This window comes from Schistocerca piceifrons, chromosome 9 (assembly GCF_021461385.2).
Source record: "Schistocerca piceifrons isolate TAMUIC-IGC-003096 chromosome 9, iqSchPice1.1, whole genome shotgun sequence".
NCBI lineage: Eukaryota > Metazoa > Arthropoda > Insecta > Orthoptera > Acrididae > Schistocerca > Schistocerca piceifrons.
Genome location: NC_060146.1, coordinates 141000523 through 141006735, shown reverse-complemented (window position 1 = coordinate 141006735; position 6213 = coordinate 141000523).

The window sequence follows — 6213 nt, the reverse complement described above, 5'->3', positions numbered from 1 at the left end:
TGGAGTATAAAGTCTACATTTCTTGTATCAGCTGGTGAGTTATATAAAGAATAATTTCATTCCAATAATACGAGGATGAGTCAAATGAAAATCTTAAATATTTTTTTAAAATTTTATTTATTGTGCAGAAGTGGTACAAAGCTGTATCAGTTTTCAACATAATCTCCCCCGTGTTCAATGCAAGTCCTCCAGCGCTTACAAAGTGCATAAATTCCTTTAGAAAAAAATTCTTTTGGTAGTCTGCGCAACCACTCATGCACTGTGTGCCGTACCTCTTCATCAGAACGGAACTGCTTTCTTCCCATTGCATCTTTGAGTGGCCCATACATATGGAAATCACTTGGGGCAAGGTCTGGTGAGTATGGTGGATGAGGAAGACAGGTCTGTGATTGTTGCAACTGTTGTACGGGCAGTGTGGGGCCTTGCATTGTCATGTTGCAAAAGGACACCTGCTGACAGCAATCCACATCGCTTTGATTTGATTGCAGGCCGCAGATGATTTTTTAGGAGATCTGTGTATGATGCACTGGTAACAGTGGTCCCTCTAGGTATGTAATGCTCCAAAATTATGCCTTTTTTGTCCCAAAAGAGAGTCAGCATAACCTTCACTGCTGATGGTTCTGTTCGAAACTTCTTTGATTTTGGTGATGAGGAATGGCGCCATTCCTTGCTTGCTCTCTTTGTTTCCGGTTGGTGGACGTGAACCCAGGTTTTGTCCCCAGTAACGATTCTTGCAAGGAAGCCATCACCTCCTCGTTCTAAGCACCGAAGTAGTTCTATACAAGCATCAACACGTCGTTCTCTCATTCCAGGAGTCAGCTGCCGTGGCACCCATCTTGCAGACACCTTGTGAAACTGGAGAAAATCATGCACAGTGTGGTGTGATGACCCATGACTAACCTGTAAACATGCTGCAATGTCATTCAGTGTCACTTGGCAGTTTTCCTTCACTATGGCTTCAACTGCTGCAATGTTCTGTGGAGTCACGACTCCTGGATGAGGAGCATCTTCCACTGAAGTCACACTATTTGCGAGCTTCCTACTCCATTTGTAGACTTGCTGCTGTGACAAACATGCATCACCGTACTGAACCTTCATTCATCGATGAATTTCAATAGGTTTCACACCTTCACTATTCAAAAACTGAATAACAGAACGCTGTTTTTTTCCCTGGCACAAGTCGCAAGTGGGGCGGCCATCTTTATACTGATACTGCAACGGTATGTGTGCTGCCTATAGGCCATTCTGCATGCTGTTTGTAGCACACTTACTAACTTACAGGATAACAGCACGAAATTTCGATTTTGTATTACAAATTTAAGGTTTTAATTTGACTCACCCTTGTATGAGAAAAGTAATTACGCAGTAAGATGTATGTAGAAAATGATTGTGTAAAAGGAAACACTTTCTTACGTAAGAAAAAAAAAATACCTTATAAATTACTAAGTAACATTATTGAGCTGAAACCAGATATAGTGTAATTTATTCATGTCTAAAATGGCTAAAAAGTAACCTCTGAGACTATGTTGGGACTCACTTTGCACTGCTATGCATAAATATTATGTAAAAAGTATTGTTATTTTTCACTTTTGAATGAGTAATGAATGTGTGTAAGGAGGCAAAAATTAGGTTCCAGAGTTTGTTTTCGTGTTTTTAAAATGTCATGGAGTCTGGTTTATGAAATATTACTATGAAACAAAGAAGACGTGCTCTGTGAACACAACAACTAAACAATGACAATTTTAACCTACAGAGTGCAGCACAGGAGTCAGAGACCAAAAGGAACTTTCATAATAGTCTGATAATCTGTGATTATTAAATCTATAGTGACAAGCATTTTCACTGTCATAATTAGCAAAAGTTAAGAAACCAAGTGCTGTGATAAGCCTTATAATCATGAGCTGGGACATCATAAACATAATTTGCCTGTACCTATTCTCAGTTAGGCAACTGCCTACAAACAAATAAATAAACTTTCACTTTTTAAGCAAGTTTGTTTTGGGATTATGTTATATTAAGATAGTATCTGCATTTGAATGATGTAACATATCAGCTTTGGCATCTTGTTCACTTTTTGTTGCTGTAGTATTGGCCAGAGATAATCAGCACTTGCTGTGCCACTAGCATTATTCTCTAAGTCAGTCTGATAATCCTCAGATATATTTAAGTTATCAATATATGAATTGTTAGCACTGTGAGCAATTTCAGCAATAATAAGTATTATGTCTTTACAGATTATATCACCTACAGTGACTTTCTTTTTGTTAACACTAATTAGTCCTGTCATCACATACTTCATTGAAGTGTGCAATTACCAGAGATCTTAATATCTTTGTCTTTTCTGCAAAAGTCAAAAATTCAGTTACTTCATTTTTAAAATCACCAGCTTGGATGTGAATATTCTGGATAGTTTAACTGGAAATAAAAAGTGCAGAATAATATTCGCTTTCAGAACACAACACTGAAAATACTTTCCAGCACATAACAACTTCATGTTGGCTTACTTTATATTATGTTATATGAGCACATACAATATTCACAAGCAAGGCCAAATATGAACTGAACAGAACAGAACAGAACAGAATAATAGACGTTTTTTTTGTTTCATTGTTTCTTTTCTTTACAACTAGAAAAATAACTAGCACAGGAACTCAAAAAAAAGGTGGTATCTTATACTGGTATCTGGTCATCAGCTAACATTGTCATATGGACTGGCACTGCAATGGTCTGCTCCCAGTGAAATATACATGTCTGTGTTGCCCCAATCCCCACATGTGAACATGCAACATAAACAATACACAGTTTTGTAGTTACCTTGTAAACTCATGATGAATAAATTTCTTTAATGGGATTTGAAAGAGATATACACATCCTTCTATCATGCTTTTCAGAGGTAAGTGCTCAGCTGTGCAATTCAGGAGAAAATGGTCCATAATTCTAAGCTGTTCCATCAGAATGTTCAGTCCCTATGCAGTAAGTTAATAGAACCGGAAATAATAATTTCAAATGAGTTAATTCATGCTTCTGTACTGTGTTTGAATGCGCAGTGGTTAAGAGAGGATATATTACAAGCAATGAACATCACAGACTATGAATTGGCCTACATTTGTAGAAAGCAATTCCACCATGGTGGAAAATACATCTCTGTCAAACAGGAATATTTAGAACAGCTGAAGACATTAAAGAGTGAAAAGGATTTTGAAGTACCAGCCACTCAAAACAATTGCAGAATGCCTTTACAGTCCTCATGATGGGGGGGGGGGGGGGAGGGGGAAGGAGGGGGGGGGGGGAGAGATTTTCTACGGCCCATGGAAAACATGTTAATTCAAAGTGCAAGACATTAGCAAACCATCCTCACTTGTGGTGGTTTCAATATGAACTTTTGCAAACTCCATAAAGTAAGACCAGAACTATTAAATCTCTTAATCCCTTATTACTTGAAAATCACAATACATTCAGTCACTTGAGAAATTTGCTATACAAAATTAACAGTAGATAAATAATAGTTTCCTGTAATCAACAACATTAAAAAGCAGAAACAGTAAAGTCTAGGCTTGGAGAACACTATCCACAAACCATATGTTTCAATACGGATAGTGACAAGGCTGACTAACTAACTCATTTGAGAGCAGAACTTCGAATGATCAGAAAACTGAAATATTTAGAAATTATTTAAAAACAGAACCATGGGAGCAAATTTATGTTACTGAAAATATATATGACAAATTTAAGATCTTTATAGATACAATTAAATATAATTTTGAGTTAGCATTTACACTTTAAGCTGGATTGTCACATATGAAGACCACAGGCAAAGAATGTGCTTTTTCCACATTATCAAAATGTTCAGGAGAGCAGTGTTAAAGTTATAAACTGAATTTCATGGGTACTAAGGGACAAAGTTAATGAATACAAAAGTCATTTGGAAGGATATCTTCTATACATTAAATTTATTCCTTAAATATTTAATTGTGGTTTTATTGACATAATATTGAAAGTAAAGTCATGAGTTAAAAGGAAAAAATATGCTACTTGTATATGGTGGAATAGAAGTTACTGCAGGTGAAATGGTATTTTTTGTTAACCATTATGCATCAGATTATTTTGAAATGAAAAACAATGTTTGAAATGATGAAGATACTTCTCGGTAAGCAATTTCTCTTTGCTATTTTAACTTCATATGATAAAGTAGTAAAAAGAATAACATATAATATCACTTTGTCCCAACATGCACTTGTCAGCCTGCTGTAAAACGTTTGTGTAAAACATTATAGCTCCCTGCCTGCAATAACATGGAGGTACTGAGTCTCTACTTTTGATGTTGCCAGACAAATGTTGCAAGACAAATTATCATTATCATCAGCATTATATAGAATTATTCTAAAAGCATTTTATTGTATTTTTATGTTTTACCTCTGTAAGCAGGGAATGGATACTCTCCAGAGCGTTGCTCATGCAGTTGCAATGAAACTTTCACCACTGAAAAATCCAAGTTCCATTATAAGGTACTCAATGCTGAATGAGGAGGAGATGTCTTTTTTGATGACTATCTCTCTGATGGAGCTTGTTAGGAGAGGACATTTCCTCAAATATTTATTCTTCAGAAATTACCCACAGCTTTATATCATATCTTGATTGGCCACTGTAACATGAAGAGGCTTAGGTTTACATGAAGCTTCAACCATGATCTACACCCAATCTGTTGGAAGTTCTCTAACTGCTTACGTGTTAACCAGTCCCTTATTATAATCGCACTCCATAAGTGTGTTCTCTAATAGGGGAAGTTACTTTCAACGTTGCTGAAAGTTTCAGTTCACTCATAAGATAATTAAAGTACCTTGGTACAGTGTAATTCTTATTCTGGCTGAGCACGAATCACAAAAAAAAATTCAAAATGTTTCACTTTCTTGTGCATTTATTCTGTCAGAAGGCAAGTTAGAAAGGAAATAAACTTCATGGTCCCCTTTTATTCAAAATCTTCGGTGTAAGTGAAGAACACTGAAGTTGCATTTGAAAGGTGATGAATATTGAAAGAATAAACTGCCTTTTGTAATAGGCATCATGTTTGGTAAGCATACATTTTTTTGCTAGTCCATGCAGATTGCTTCTGTTTCATTAGACTTTTGGCTTCTTAAATGAGAATTTCTTGTTGTGGAATAAAATGTTTCTCAGTTTTTACTTTCTGTATTTTTTGGTCAATGGTGATCTTATTAATTTCTTTCAAGACTTGTTTTTTCATGGCATCATCTAAACTTTCAGATAACACTGCATTCAGCACTTTCGTCTCAGGAGTGTCCTTATCTCAGGTTGAGCATGCATCATTCCTTGGATACCCAAAAGCTATATTTAATTTGGTGTTGAATACTTTTCTATGCTTTTCATATCAAAATTCAGGTATTTTTCCTGGATCAATTCATGCAATTTTTCCAGCAATAGTACTTCTGGGAGATGCAACTTCTTGGCATTTTCTTTGCTGTAATGACTTGATCTACCCTTTAGTAAATGAATAGGCTCATAAACTGCCATTGCTACATCATTCTTAATTTTCCATGGCTTACTTCAATGTTTACCCATTCCAGCATGAAGAGACATGCTCAACTTCAAAAATTTCTGAACTGTCATTAATCATTGCCTTGTTAGTCCACATACTGCCATGAAGACTTTTCTGTGTATAGGAATTTCATGTACAAAGTCATCACCTTTCACACTTACTCTGCGACTGAAAGTACACTCTCATCTTCATCGTCATTCTTCCTTGGTCACCTTCTGTGAAGCTCAAGTATTATAATGAAGCCAGTCAGATACAATGATTGTTCATTCCAGTCTACTATATCACTAAATTAAACAATGGAAAATCCAGGATGGAATGTAACAATATTATGGTAAGGAAAGTTGCCACTCACCAAATAGTGCAGATGCTGAGCCGCAGGTGTGTGTGTGTGTGTGTGTGTAACTCACACAGACAACAAAAAGTAATGAAAAGTGCCAAAGATATGGAAAATGACAGATACATAAACACCACATCCAATAGAAATCTGTTTGGAATATTGTAAAGGAATAAACAGGAAGTAACAAAACTGAAATTAATGATATACAGTGGAATGAAAATTCACAAACTATCAGCAAACTGAAGGATGTAGCTAATGTGTTTAACAAGTATTTTGCAACTGTAGCAGAAAAGCTTATTGAGCAAACTGTCACCCATAAACATTC